The sequence below is a fragment of the Muntiacus reevesi genome, chromosome 4, assembly GCF_963930625.1.
Source record: "Muntiacus reevesi chromosome 4, mMunRee1.1, whole genome shotgun sequence".
Taxonomy (NCBI): Eukaryota; Metazoa; Chordata; class Mammalia; order Artiodactyla; family Cervidae; genus Muntiacus; species Muntiacus reevesi.
This window is the reverse complement of record NC_089252.1, coordinates 47,427,912-47,443,777: the sequence shown is the minus strand read 5'-3', so window position 1 is coordinate 47,443,777 and position 15,866 is coordinate 47,427,912. Positions and strand designations below refer to the sequence as shown.

General features: G+C 48.8%; 1 protein-coding gene across 2 annotated transcripts in view; it reads left to right on the top strand.

Annotated features, from left to right (window-relative positions):
- Positions 1 to 15,866, top strand: part of MYO5B (myosin VB) — a 338,715-nt gene that overhangs the window by 15,550 nt on the left and 307,299 nt on the right. The window lies entirely within an intron of this gene.

The window sequence follows — 15,866 nt, the reverse complement described above, 5'->3', positions numbered from 1 at the left end:
TGCTTACTTGCTGAGTCATGTCTGACTGTTTGTGACCCCCTGGACTGTATGTAGCCCACCAGGCTCCTCAGTCCATGGGATTCTCCAGGCAAGAATACTGAAGTGGGTTGCCATTTCCTTCTCCAAATATTATGTGTATTATGCCACAATTTAAAAAAAACAAAACAAAAAAAGCTCTGGAGAAAAAAGGGTAGGGAAAATGTCGCGGTCACGAGCATAACCTTCAGCCGGACTCAGCTTGGATTTTGGATACTGGTGTCCTGTCACCCTCCCCCCATGTTTACCAGCCGTGTGACTTTTTGTTGTTTAGTTGCTAAGTCTGGCTCTTTTTATGACAGAGGAGCCTGAGGTCCTCCCTCCAGGCTCCTCTCTCCATGGGATTACTGGAGTAGGTTGCCACTTCCTTCTCCAGCGGACCTTCCCGACCCAGGGATTGAACCCATGGCTCCTGCGTTGTCAGGGGGGTTCTTTACCACTGAGCCACCAGGGAAGCCCTTACGTGACCACAGACAGTTACTTAATCTCTAGATCTCATTTATCTGTAAAACAGGGGTTAGAAGCTATCATATCAACAGAGGCTTGTTCCTGGGATGAAATGAGACCACGTGAACTGTATTAGTTGGTGCTAATCCCGTTGCTAGGAGAAGGTCTTATCCTTGGGAAGCCTCAGTCCCAAGGGCAGTGTGGGGTGAGAGCCGGAAGGGCTAGAAGGGCTGCTGTGGGCGCCGAGTCACTGTCTCCAGCGCCTGTACGCGGGGCGGCCAGCCTTGGGTTGGGTGCTCTTGCTTGCAGAAGCCCCGGCGTCAGTGGAGAAGCCCCAGGGCTTCTCCTGTCTCAGGTGTGGGGAGGGAAAGAACAGAAGGAGGCTTCAAGTCCTGGCTTTGTGGGCCCCCTGTCACCTCAAACCTTCAGCCCTGGTGCTCCAAACCTCTTACAACTGTGGGACTCCCCTGAGTGTACAGGGAGGAGCATTCCGCCTGGATACCACTAGCAGGACGCCTGTGTCTGGCTTCTGTCCTTCTGGCACTTGGCAGGTGTCTGCAGCAGGCTTTCCCTGGCTGTGGCGAGCTGGGGCCTCTCTCTGTGGTGGTACACGGACTTCTCGTCGCCGTGGCCCCTCTAGTTGTGGGTCGAGGACTCAACAGTTGTGATGCATGAGCTTAGTTGCCCCACGGCATGTCGGATCTTCCTGGACCAGGGATCCAACCCGTGTCTCCTGCATTGACAGGCGGATTCCTAATCACTGGACCACCAGTGAAGTCCTCTAATCTGTTTTTTTTTTTTTTTTTGACTATCATCAATCCCTGACTTGGATTCTGGTGGTGGTCTCCATGTGTAACCTGCTCTTAGACCCTAGAACCAATGCTGGGGTATGGGCTTTAACAACCACTATTACAATAAGTGAAAGTGAAGTTGCTTAGTCGAGTCCGACTCTTTGCGACCCCATGGACTGTAACCCACAAGACTCCTCTGTTCATGGGGTTTTCCAGGCAAGAATACTGGAGTGGGTTACCATTTCCTTCTCCAGGGGATCTTCCCGACCCAGGGATCGAACCCGGGTCTCCTGCATTGTAGGCAGACGCTTTTACAGTCTGAGCCACCAGGGGAGTCTACTAGTATAATAGTCCAATAATAAATCTTTTCTTCTTTTTTTTTTTTGTCTATCTTCTCTGCCAAAAGTATTCCACATCCTCTCCTTTTTCTCTGGTTGCTTCCTCTTCTTCCTCCTTCCTCCCTCGCTTCACATCCCTTAACCTTCTGTAATCCATTCTTAGTAAAGGCTCTCGGGACTGCCCACCGTGTTAACATCCCTGAAATCTGACTGGCAGTGTGAAATGAACTGCCACTCAGCGGGCTCCTGGGGTTACACACAACACTCGGCACGTAGAGTGCGCTTGCCGCGTGGGTATCTGCCTGAACTGTGCTCAAGTCTCAGTGTGGACCATGGCAGAAATACGAAACTGCCTGAATGTCGGCCAAAGAATAGTGCGCCCAGGGCTGTAAATAACACCAGCTGCCCTGGCACGGTAACCTGTATCTAAAATGATGCAGCCGAGTGCCCGCCAGATAATTAGTCAGCCTATAGCTGAGTTCCACTTTATCTCACTCATAAGTCAACTCTTGGCTTGATATTGGAGTTTAAAATCTCGCCTCAGGTTTCTTGTGATTTGCCGGGTTGGGGAGGGTGGTCAGTGATCACACTTTCCTGATGAGCTGTGTTTATGCGTCTGTGTTTTTTTTCCTGTGAAGTTACAGGACACCTTAAGAAATGGTAGTTTTTCAGCCAGTCAGTGTGGTAAACAGTGGTTAGGATTTGGGTTTGTGGCACTGAGATGGGACGTTTGATCATTTTCAGTCGTACATATTCTGGCTTAACAGGGGTTACACAGGTGGGAGGTGGCCTTGATGCTACTCTGCCAGTTTGGACTGTGAACTCTGAGTCTGAAGCTCTGTTTTGTGGAGATATCCGTGTTCAGCTCATCATGTTCACCAGAACTACCCTCTCTCACCCCCGAGATGTCTTGCATTCTTATTCTCAATTGGTTGGGCAGTATTATGTAATGGACAAAATATTTGAGAATCTTCTCGATGTCAGGCACAGCGCTGGATGTAGGAGGTGTGTAAGGCACATTTCTCATTAGCTCACAGTTACATTCTGTGTGGTAAGTGCCTTCCAGGAGGAGGGAATGGAGGGAGCGTTTTACCAGGATGACTGGCACCATCGGATGTGGCCCCCGAGTTGTAGGAAGTTGTTGAGGTTCCTGGGCAGTCACGGCAGCTCTTAGGACGGTGGTTTAGGAGGAAGTCTCACCTCTCCATCCTGCCAGTCCCCAACAGGCCCTTCTGTCTCCTGCCTCTGAGCGTGGGGAGGGGCAGATCCCCCGGACTAGAACCATACTTCAGTGGGTAGCGATGAAGCTCAGAATTGCATCACTCAGGGTCTTTCAGGCTCCAGAGCTGCTCCTTTTCTGAGCTGCTCAGAGCTCACTGGAATGGGAGCTCCATTTGTCAGCTGGAAAACTGTTTTTTCCTCCCTCCAGCCTCAGAGGCTTCAGTCTGCGTGTCAGACAGCTAGATGGACATAGGGTGACAATCTGATTGGATGGGACAGGGTCAGGCTGAAGTTTCTGTAGCCCTTTAAGACAGAGAATATCCAATAGTGATGTCAAAGAATGATTCTCGTAAATTACCATGTGTTTGAGGAGGAGGGGTGGGATGGGGGGCTTTCCTGATAGCTCGGTTGGTAAAGAGTCCGCCTGCAATGCAGGAGACCCTGGTTTGATTCCTGGGTCTGGAAGATCTGCTGGAGAAGGGGTAGGCTACGCACTCCAGTATTCCTGGCCTTCCCTTGTGGCTCAGCTGGTAAAGAATCTGCCTGCAATGTGGTGAGACCTGGGTTTGATCCTTGGGTTGGGAAGGTCCCCTGAAGACAGGAAAGGCTACCCACTCCAGTATTCTGGCCTGGAGAATTCCATGGACCGTATAGTCCATGGGGTCGCAAAGAGTCGGACACGACTGAACGACTTTCACACTTCGAGGATGAGAGTGTATAAAAATTCAAATAAACAAAATGTTTGTAAGCTGTTACAAGAGTTTGCTTATTGTACTCTTCTTTTTAGAGCATAAAAATACAATATTACCCAAAGTAAGGAAGAGTGTTTACATGAATCTTTTCACAGCTGCCTTCAGCACTGAGGTGAGACTTTGTTGGAGCTTATTCTTGAGAACAAAGTTAATTTAGCACCAACTTGTTTCCATAAAACTTGGACTATCTTGACTTACGTAATTATTTTAGTTTTACTCTTTTGACATTGTTTTAAATGTGTATCATATGAAGTTCTTCCACAACGGTATTCATCATCTCCCTTATAAAACAGGACTTTTAATCTTAACAGGTGTTAACTCTGGTTTATCTGGTGCTGGTGTGCTGACATGACTGAAGGCGACTTCAAACGTAACCAGAAATACAGGCGAGAAACCTGTGCCAATAACCTTTTCACCTGGGATAATGAGTGATGATCATAAGCGTGCAACAGTTGTCTTCTAGGCCGAAAACTGTAGTTGCTTAAGTTGTTGCAGGCTTTGGGAAAGGCTATTGATTGTGTGTACTGTAGTGAGATTGCTATCACATTAACTTTTTTACCACCTCTTTTTTTTTTTTTTTTATCAAGTCAGTGATTGACAATAGTGACTCTTCAGTTTTGCAGAGTTCTTTGTGTGTCCTCTGTCAACGGTGGCCGTGGACTGGCCATCGTGAAGCGTCGGCCTGGACTCAGGACCAGCTGGGCAGGGAAGGATGTCTTTGGAGCAGGACCGAGCAACCGTGGCATCGTCCTCTAGCTTGGGTAAATCTGGCTCGTGGGTACAGTGAAATATCAGATACTCAGCGTGTGGGCTGGGCAAAAGTAAGCAATTCCCAAGAAACCAACTGGGACATGAAAAAATCAGTGGCGTGCGTCATCACCCTGCTTCATGAGGTGAGCCTTGGGGTAAGGGTGAGATGGAAGGAAGGAATCTGTTTCCTTCGGCAGCTCGGAGCCTCTCCAAGTGAGGGGCTCTGAAGGGAAGTGAGCCTCTAAAAGCACCTCACTTGACTTTAGAACCAAGCTCCCTCACCTCCCAAGATGTCACTCCACTATCTACTGATGTTGAAGACAGATTTTTTAAGGGGTTGCTATCAATAGAGCTAGAGGTGGCTGCCTAGAAGAGAGAAGTACCTGGGAGCTGGTATATGGGGAGCAGCTGGGGGCCCAGGGCACAGAGGCCAGAGAAAAGGAGGTACAGTCCTGAAAGAGTACAGTGCAGTCATGTGGGACTCGTGTGCGTCCTCTGCATGCTTCTGAAGATCATTGTGGTGACAAACGGGGGTGTGCAGGGAGGCAGCGTGAGCTTGGGGTCCAGGAGCACGTGGCCAGTCAGGACCCCCAGTGGCGGAATGGGCTACCTTGTGCAGAAGTGGGGGCTTCATCTCTGCAGGTGTCTCAGCAGGCTGGGCCCCATCCGACAAAGGAAGCCCTGGGGGTGCCTTGGAATGGGGATTTGACCCACATGCCCTTAACTTCTTGCCTGCCTTGAAAGGTGGCTGGGAGTGACTGCTTCTTGAGAAGGAAAAATATAAACCTAAAGTGCGAAGGGATAGTTACTAACAAACAGTGAAAGGAAGGAGGGAGCAAACCACTTGAGGTTCCACTCATCAGTGAAAGGAAACCTAAAGACATCTGCTGTACGTTTTTTGTTCCTCGCTTCCAACTCAGTCGCCTTTGTTCTCAGAATGAGAATCACAACGCTTTGTTGATTCAGCGCAAGGTAGTTTAAAATGTGCAATTAGCCTCCAACTAATAAAAATAAATGAAAAAAAATACAAATATTAAATAAATAAATAAATAAATAAAATGTGCCTTAGTTCCATGTTTCGGTGGCGGTGATTCAGCAGCGGGAGGTGGAAAGGCAGTGGAAGCGGACCCCCTGTTTCCTTTCTCTTAGGAGCGAGCTGTGTGTAGGCCGCAGGTCTGGATGTGGACGGGAGAGCGATGAGCTTGACGGAAGGAGCGCAGAGGCAGGGTGCAGGAAGAGGGCACGCGGAGGCAGGCGGGCCCTCTTTGGACCACCCCGTGCAGAGGGTGTTGCTCTGGTCAGGCCTGCAAGAAAGGCAGCTGCCGCGCCATGGGACCGACTCCCCCGAGAGGCTGGCGGGGGCTTGCCTTTTGAAGATGTCGGTTCCCTGGAGTGCTCTGGAGGCGGCTGCTTCGGCTCCCAGCAGTGACGGGTCAGTGATGTCCTGGCGTGGCCGGCTGCCCTCTGCCGCCCCCGGCCGTCACTCTGCTTGTCCCTCGGTAGGAGCGCCGGCGTGGGGTGTGTGCTTCCAGGAACAGGGCCTGCCGTCTGGGGTCGCAGCACGTCTGCGTCAGGCAGATGACCGGCACCCGACGTGAGGCATTTGTGTAAGCGAACGGGCAAAGAGGCCTTCTCTGCTTCACGCTGCGCGTCAGCGTCTGGGAGAGTCTGCTGCGCCCCGGTCCGCTCACCGTGGCCTTGTTCTGAGGGGGAGTTGGCTTCGAGGAACCCACCGTGTTGCCTTCTGCTTTTCTCCATCGGGAGATGTCACTTCTTTATCCTTCACAGTGATATCTTAGCTTTTTGTATACACGCGCTGCTTCCCAAGCTGTGTTTCGTTGTCATTTTTCTTGCTCTCCGAGGGAAGGAGTGCGAAGGAGGAGCTGAGACCTGCAGGGTGAAGGGACTTGCAGGCCTCCTCTCTCAGCAGGCCCTGGAGTCGGGCTCTGGCTCGTGGCGTCCTGGGGGCGAGCCTCGCAGGGCCGATGGGTGGATTGGGGGTGGGGAGGGCCATCTGTTGTGTACCCATGTGTGTGTGTGTGTGTGTGTGTGTGTGTGTGTCCGCTCCTGAAGACTCAGCAGCTGGCCTGCGTCTAAGGGAGTTGAGGTCCATGTCACCCGTGACATCCCCGTCTGTTTTCCCCGTCTCTGGCCTGTTGGGTGGTCAGGCTGGGACGCAGGAAGGGCACGTTGATTTGCCTTCTGTGGTGAGAGGCGCAGAGCCCGAGTGGGGGTGACGGAGGGACCACAGGACTCCCCGCTTGGCGTCACGTCCTGGGTGACCCCGGCTGACCCTGACGTAGCGGTCCCTTCGGGGCACCGTCCCACCTGAGCAGGCCGCCGGCCGTTCTCTGGGTCTTGGTTTCTCAGCGGCTGCGTGAAGGGAGTAGGACCGGATCTCCCGGGTCTCTTCCATCTCTTAAGACCCTGTGAATGTGTCAGTCTCTGAGTTACGATCTCTGTGTAGTAATGCTGACTCTTCCAGATTTTTTGAAATTGTTCAACCTGGAGGGATGCATGTATGAATTTCCAAAACTAACCACCTTAGTATGAAAGACCCTCGGGAGCAAAGTCGTCTGTTGCTGGCCCTCTCGCCCGTGCTCTGCTGCTCCAGCGAGCCGTGTGAGCCAGCTGACCTTCCAGGGTTCCGCCCCGAGGCCCAGGTCCGGGCTGCGCTCTCAGTGCCCAGGCGGTCTGCAGGGCCTGTTGACCAGACCTGCCAGCAGACCCCAAAGCCTGCCCTCTCAGCCCCTCCCTACCGGCCTGTGAGCCCCCAGGTTCGTGGCCTGGGTGGTGGCGCCCGTCTCCTGGACTGGCTTCCCCGCCTCCTCCCTTCTCTGCTTCCAGTCTGCTCCCCTCACCAGTCAGGCGGTCCTTGTGAAGGGTCACTCGGATCCTGTCTCTTCTTTGCCAGAACCACCCAACTGCTTCTCTCTGCTTCTGGAAGAAAATCCACCCCGCTGCTGGGCCACAGGCCCCACATAACCTGGCCCCTGCGTGCCCTGACCTGTCAGTGACGGTCTTCCTTGCTGGCCGCCGCCTCGTTTGCTCACTGAGCCCTGCAGGCGTCTCGCCACCTCGGTGCCTTGGCCCCGGTCCTTCCACCTTGATGTCCTCTCGTGCCTCCGCTCCTGTCACTGGTCTGCACTGTTGTTTATTTCTGGGGTGATTGCTTAACTTTTTTAAGGTCCGGTCTTACGTTTTTGCCTTATCTCAGCTTATTCAGGAGGGCAGAGAGTACGCCATGGGCCCGGCGCTCTGTCATACGTAACAGGCACTCGGTACTTGCTGATTTGAAGAGCAGGGCTGCATGGAGATCAGCAGCCACGCATTTGAGATTCTGGTATTTCTTAGAGTTTTGAAGGGCCTGGAAAACCCTAACTGAGCTCCCCGGAGAGTCTCAGGGAGGCAGGTGTAGGCTCACCAGGGGAAGCAGTTTTTTTGTACCTTTTCACTTCTGAAACAGGTAGGAGCAAGAAGAAGGAGATGGAGGTATCCTTAATTTCCTGCATATTCTTCGAAGTTTAGGTGAAATATTTAATATGCATTTCTTCCTGCGTACTCTTTTCTGACCTTGTGTTCTAGCTTTTTATAATATAATCTTAAAGCAAGGCAGGAAATTTGAAAAGCTGACAGTGCTGCTAATGCCATCCTGTGTGGTTTAGGACACAGAAGACTGGGTTGGGAGCCAGGGCTCAGAATTCTTGTTGTGTTTCAGCCTTTCCCTGGCTGAGGACTTGGCCCAGTGGCTTAATCTCCCTCAACTTTGTTTTCTTCTGTATTAAGTGCAAACAATTGGATTTTCCTCGTAGTACTGTTGAGAGTGAGAATGAAATTAAAACTCGTGGTATGAAGGGAACTTTGAAGAGTAAGGAAGGGGTATTGGACCAACTGGAGGTACTATGATGATAAAAGTGAGTCGTGATTAGAAAAGTGTAATATAAATTGATTAGGAGACAAAGGTGAATAAATGAAGTAGCCGGGGGCAGAAGTCCCCGGTTTTTTAACAGGCTATATTCTGAAAGTTACTGTAGCGTGTCCGTCTGTTTGGGCTGCTATGACAAAGAATTTACTATAGGCAGGGTGGCTTATGTACAACAGAAACTTACTTCTTTCAGTTCCGGAGGCTGGAAGTCCAAGATCGGGGCGTCTGCACAGTCAGCTGCTATCGAGGGCCCCCTTCCAGGTTGCAGGTGGCATCTTCTCCTTCTCCCCTCACGTGTCAGAAAGGAGGTGAGAAACACATTCTCCATGTCTCTTGTAGGGGTCTAATCTCATTCATAAGGTTTCTACCCTCACGACTTAAATTGTCTCCCAAAGTCCCTACTTCTGGTGCCATCACTTGGTGAGGGGTTGAGGGGTTAGAATTTGAGCATATCAGTTTGGACAGGATGCACATATTCCGAGTGTATCATTTGGCATTTAGGATCCTTGTCGTAGAGGCAGTGCTGTAAGCACGGGTCCAGTTGAAAAGCGAGCTCTGAAAGCCTGTTGAACTCATTCTGTGTGCAAACCAGGGGCCGCTGTGCTACGCAGTCTGGGTTCAGAGCCGTTTCTCTGGGAAAAGACCTCTGAAGCATCTCCTATCTGTCTTTCATTACCCGTCCATCAGCGTCCTGCCTCTAACCCCACTTTTCCTCGCCCTCAGTGTAGAAGCATGTTGCACTTTAGGTGGAGACGGCCCTGTCCTGACTCTGGCCAGGCTTTCCTTGCTGCCCATGGCTGCCCAGAACACATGGCTTCTCTGCCGCCTTGTCCCTGGAGCAAATCACAGCTTTTCTGTTATTTTTTGGTAGGTTCTTCAGCTAGAAATGGTGGGAACATAGGAACAGTCCTCCACTTATTAAATATGTTAGTGATGTTTTCTTTGGTTTTGAGGGACAGAAACCCTGCTATCGTGACTTGAACCATCACGGGGTTTCTTTTCGACCACGTTTAACAAGGAGTGTTGTGGATGTGCGGTTCTGCAGTCCCTGCATCACTGTTCTGCTCTTCTTAAGTCTTGAGGCTTCACCCTCACGTGAGCATGCCTGCATTCCAGGCAGAAAAAGGTGCAGGGGTGAAGAGCAAAAGCTGCCTTTTATTTGTTAAAAAATATATCTGTATACATTTGTATGTATATGTGTTTATGTGTACGTATATGTGTGTAGATGTACAGACACACATGTATATAAAACTTCATTTTGAAACCATTTCAAACTTACAGAAGAGTTATGAGAATAAGTCGAGGAATTCCTGGGTCCCTTGGTTTCAAGCTTCCCCAGATGACCCAGGAGTGTCCTGCGGTGAAGGATCCAGTCCGGGATGACATGTTATATCTGCTGGTCCTCACTCTAGTTTCCTTCAACCTAGAACATTTCCTCAGTCTTGCCTTGGCTTCATGCCATGGACATTATTGAAGGTCACAGCCTAGTCACTGTTAGAGGCCCTCCATCTGGGGTATGTATCTCAGCCTGGCCAGAGGACCACCACTCACTTGTATCTGGGCTGTGACTCCAGATCTCTGCGTGGGCCTCACCATCCCTTTGTCTAAGCCACCTGCTTGTTTAGGCCTCATGGCTTAAAAAAAAAAAAAAAAACAAAACTTTATTTTGAGATAATTATAGATTCACATGTGATTGTAGCAAATAATACAGGGTGATCCTGTGCGTGCATGCTCAGTTGCTTCAGCCGTGTCCGACTCTCTGCGACCCCATGGACTGTAGCCAACCAGGCTCCTCTGTCCACGCTCCGATTCTCCAGGCAAAAACCCTGGAGTGGGTTGCCATGCCCTCCTCCAGGGGATCTTCCCGACCCAGGGATTGAATCTGCATCTCCTGTGGCTCCTGCACTGGCAGGCGGGTTCTTTACCAGTGACCCACTAGGGCAGCCCAGGGTGACCCCATGTACCCTTGAATCAATTTCCCCCAATGGGAATATCCTGCCAAACTATAGTACCACATCACAAGCAGGATTTTGTCATTGGTACAGTCAAGATACAGGACATTTCCATCCCAACAAGGATCCCTCCTATTTTTATAACCACACCCATCTCCGAACCTGCCCCTCAGCCCTTAACCTCTGACAACCACTAATTGGTTCTCCATTTATAGCTTTCTCAGAATATTATGCGTGGAATGCTACAGTTGAAGTTGAAGTTGGCTTTTTCCCCTCAACATAATTCTCTAGGGATTTTTTTTTGCTGAGTATATTGATAATTCCTTCTTTTTATTGCTGAGTTATTATTTCATGCTGTGAATGTACCAAAATCTAACTGTTCACCCACCGAAGGCTATCCGGGTTATTTCTGGTTAACAGCTATTACAGTAAAGCTGCTGCAAACATTGGGGTGTAGGTTTCTTTGTGTGAAGGTCAGTTTTCATTTCTGAGAAATGCCCAGAAGTGCACTTTCTGGGTTGTATGGTTGTGCATGTCTAGTTTTTTAAGAAACTGCCTGATTTTCTGAATGTATCAGTTTCTCTACATCCTCATCAGTATGTCAGATTATTTTTTAAATAAACTTTTATTTTAGAACCATTTTAGATTTACAGAAAAATTGTAATGTTAGGGTTCCCTTCTACCCTATACCTGGCTTCCTCTATTAACATCTCATGTTTGTATGCCACATTTGTTACAACTAATAAACCAGTGTTAAAAACATGAGAAGTCTGTACTTGATTCGTATTCCCTTAGTTTTTACCTGGTGTCCAGGCTGATACTGGTGTAGCTGGTGGGTAGGGATTGGGGAAGCCCCAGGCTATGGCAGAGACTGCAGGGGAAGGGAAATTGGTGAGGGGATCCTTGATGGGATGAGAGACAAAGGAGATATAGGGATGTTTGTGGAAGGGACAGCCTATATTCTAAAATCCCTGGTGTCAGAAGTGTCCTTCCTTCCCTGAGTCTTCTGGAAATACAGCCCTCTAAAAGCACCTCGATAAATCACCTTGTCATCAGATTTTCCACTTTACTTCCTTAGTTGCTGAGCAAGTTTGGCTTATAAGGATGAAGGCCTTTCATGTGCTTTGGCAGTTGGAGGGGAGGGAGGCGATGGAGAGGTGATGCTTTGAGAGATAGCCCTGAAACCGAGAGGGTTGTTCTTAGCTGGGCTGGTGCCTTAGGGGCTAGCACTCTAATGAGCAATTTATCAATGCAGCACTGTATAATTCACAGTGAACAAAAAGCCAGCCAAGGCCCCATGTGGTCCTTCATATAAATGCAATATAAATACCATAGAACCTTGCTTTATGTGCAGTTTTACCACTTTTCTCTAATGGTTTATTTCTGAATTGTTGGTTTAACCTAGAGTGTAAGCCCTCAGGGCAGCAGTGGCCTTTACACATAGGTTTTTACAAATGATAAAGTGTTTTTGCCTCACAGAGGGGGGCAGATGGCAGATGGGCTTGGCTTTATTTGTTTTGGAGACCTGAATGTTTGAGTTACACATATTGCTCTTAAAAAACTGAAAGGAGCCCTAGGCGTAGGAGATAATCTTTTGACTGTGGGTCATCCCCAGCCTGTCTCAGCTGGGGATGCGAGAAACAAGGGCTTATTGGAGGGTATGGGATCTCAGACTAGATCTTAAAGAGTTGGTAGGATTTGGGTCAGAGGACAACGAGAAGGAAAGTGTTTCCATGACCTTTCACAGGGTAATCCAATTCTGATTCGTGTGGCTATTTGCCTCCACTGACTTATTTTTCATCTGCTGTAGATCGAGTCTCTAGAAGTTGGACAGTTGACAAATAACCTCTAGATCGAAGAGGGTGATTAAATGGCATGGAGCAGAATGTGGAAGTGAAGGCGGGTGAATGAAACGTGTCAGGGGACCTTACACCCCCCGTTCAGTAGCTGAAGCCTTCTGATTTCAGAGGTCAGTATTAGAAAGGGTCATACCTGTAAACTGTCCTCAGTCCATGGAGGTGTGTGGTACCAGCATTTTGCAGGAAGTCCATGGAAGTGGTCTTTGAACTTCCACATTGTGAGTGCATACAGGGAGACAAAAGGAGAGGGAAGCTTGTGCAATACACAGAAAGAATTTTCCTAAGGAAACAGGGTAAATTCTTCAGTCTTTGTTCAGACATTCCCGTTGGGGCTTGCTTGCCACGGTAGCAGTCATTGAAAATGTGCTTGGGGGATTTAGTTAACTTGTGTAGGTCTTTAATATCTTTTCCAGGGGGTTCTTCCTTTAAAATTTTCTTGGCATCTTTTATATTCACTTAAAAGATGGATACTTTGGCTGCTTGATGCAAAGAGCCGATTCATTGGAAAAGACCCTGATGCTAGGAAAAACTGAAGGAAAAAGGAGAAGTGGGTGGCAGAGGATGAGATGGTTAGATAGGATCACTGATTCAATGGACATGAATTTGAGCAAACTGCAGAAGACAGTGAAGGACAGGGAAGCCTGGTGTGCTGTTGGGTGTGTCTGTTGGGTCACTAAGAGTCAGACACGACTTAGTGACTGAACAACAACAAAAGATTGAAGCCACTGATTTAGTATATGCATTCAGGATTGGCAGTTCTTTCCACATTAAACAAAAATTGCTCTCAGAGACTGTGATCTTTGTAAAGTGAAATGTTACGTACGTACTTGGTTTTTCTAAAGAGGGAAATGTAGTAGGTCATAGCTGGGGGAAAAAGTTCCAGTGTCCCCTTCACCTCTCCAGAGCCATGCATTGAGTCCTCATCACTGATCTTTTCCTGAGACGTGTAAATCAACCTAATCTCCTGATGAGGAATCTTATACAACTCAAAACTCTGAACTAACAAGTGGTTTCTTTTGGTAGAAGTGAGAAGGGGAGGTATGGAGGGAAATTTTATTTCATATTTTATGAACAAAGCAGTTCAAATTTTACCTATTTGCCATGAGCTTGTAATTCTTAAAGTTTTAATAGATGAGAGAAAATGTACCGAGTTAACGTCTGTTTGAGCATCAGGTTAAACAAAAATTAACAAGTTTGATTATCTCTGTCTTTTCTGTGGCTTAACTGAAAAGCTAAGCATGACCATTTCAAAAACTAATTTGAGTTTCTGTGACCAACATTCCCCATCAGTCAGGTGGAGCCACATGGGGGATCACTCAGAGAATGTGTGGCAGGAAGTCCTGTGCCCAGTGTGTATTCTGGGAAAGATATGAATGACATGCTACCTGATACCTGGCAAAAGGTAATGACTGCTCTGGGGACTGACAACAGGAGGACAGTGATAAGTTGTGGTGAGAGTTTAACCATCACTTTGGGAGAAAATGTTTGTTGATGAACCATCCAGACCTTGGAGTGCAGGAGGGCCATTGACCAGCTTGAGGGAACCATTTACCATCTTCCATCAGCTGTTTCCTTACTCTGAGTGGGGAGACTGCTGAGAGAAGGAGAATCTGGCTGGCTCTTGATTTTCCAGTTATTTTAAATGTTAATCAGTGGCATTCTGGTAGATGTGTGTCTCCTGTGTTGGTTACCAGTTAGCCTCCCAGGTGTGCAAACTTGCAGCTATCTACTCTGGGATCCCCTTGCAAGTTGGGGAGCCCCCTGCAAGTTGGGGATCATGCCCAGCATACCAGAGACCCTCCAGAACCCTGCCAGGTAACTGATTCGCTGATGAAATCAGCGAATCCTGATGGAAGTGGGGTGGGGAACAAGGCAAAATGCAGCTCATGATACATCAGTACTGAGTTGACTCCTGGTCTTACCGTTTCTTAACTTGGCCTTGGCCCCAACAAGAAGGCACATTTTGTACCTGTCCCTCTTGATAGAGGGCTTCCCTGGTGGCTTAGATGGTAAAGAAGCTGCTTGCAGTGCAGGGGACCTGGATTTGATCCCTGGGTTGGGAAGATCCCTCGGAGAAAGGCATGGCTACCCACTCCAGTATTCTTGCCTAAAGAATTCCATGGACAGAGGAGCCTGGCGAGCTCCATGGGGAAGCAAAGAGTTGGACATGACCGAGCAACTGACACTTTTCTCTTGATAGAAATGAAATTTAAAAAAAAATCATCACAATTTGAAAATTGTATTAATGTTATTAAACAGATCTAATTCCACAGGAAACTTTGCCTCACAGACCATGTGTGTAAGATACATAGATATCTTATGGAGGGGGCCTCTTCCTTAAATGAAAGTCCTGTTAAATGGGGCAGGGTGTGCTCAGTTGTCAGTGAAGCTACCTGTCTTCCTCCGGGGACTCACCAGTAGCAGGTGGGATGTGTTGGCATCCATGCCAGTAATGTCATTGGGCAGGCCAGGGTGTCACTGCTTTAAGAGTTTACCACCTATAATAGGCGCAAACTTTAGGAGGCACATTTGAGGCCTGAAACAGAGAGTGAGGGGTGAGACCTAGGTACTCCTAAAGATCACTAGAATTCAAGTAATAATGCAAAAGTTATCCTGGTTAGGAGTGGTGAGGCCCCGATGGCCAGCTTCTGTGGTCTGAGTCCCGCATGAACATCTCTTGTCTTCTTCATCTAAAACCTAAAACCATCACTACAAACCATCTTGTGGTTTCAGGCAGAAGAGAGACACGTGGTTCCCATGAATTTTTCTTTGCCTGGTATGTTACACCTGCAAAGGTGTGAACTACTTTGCTGTTCATGTTCAAAACAGTAGGATTCTGGAAGAAAAATAAAAACACTAGTAGGATTCTGTTCTTGCCTACACGGCTAACATATGAAGTTGTGCAGAGTTCAGTTATGGAAAGGAGGTTAGAGGCCATCTCGCCTGTGTTTTGGGATCTCAGAGCGCATCTGAGTTTGCATGAAGCTCATGCCTCCTCTCTCTTCCTGTCGCTGATGAAAGCAGAGTATCCACCTAGAGTTGAGGCCAGCTCCACGGTTTACTTGTCTGAGCAGCTGCAGCTTGAACAGTCCTGGTTAGTGAGCGGAGCCTGGTCTTTGCTGAATGAAGTGCCTTTTCAGAAGGAGCTGCCCAGACCAGAGACTCGGTTTTTTTGTTGGGAAAGGTGCTCAGAGTTCTATCAGAAAGCTGAGCGGACGTTTCCCACAGTATCAGGTGCCCGGGCTGCTCCGGGCCCAAAGATAACGAAACAAGATAGGAGGGCAGACCAGGATTGTGTGCCCCAGAAGAGGCGTCTGGAGCTGCTGATTGTGTGCCCCAGAAGAGGATTGTGTGCCCCAGAAGAGGCGTCTGGAGCTGGAGCAGCTCCTCCCTGAACCTGATAGGTTGGGAAAGTAGAGTGGCCTTGCAAATGGTGTGCACGCTGGAACCCTGCCGAGGAGGGAAAGCCCAGAACACGCACACGGCCCCTGTTTGCACATCTCCTGGGAGAGTGTGGGGAAAGACATCATGCTGGACAGACATCTCTCTGAGTGATCAGGGGCCAACCGCGTTCCTCACTCCAGTTCTCCATCGGGGTGGACTCGTTATGCATTTCTTTTCCTCTGTAGGAGGGTAACCAGATGGGATGGGGAGGAAAGGAGTAAATCTGAGCTACCTCCGCTGGGCTTCTCATTCATTGGAGGCCTCCCTCTGTGAAGTCTTGGATCGGCTGGTGTCTCAGACAACCTTGGTAACAATCCATTTCAGAAAGATCTGCAGGTGGCACTGCGTTCC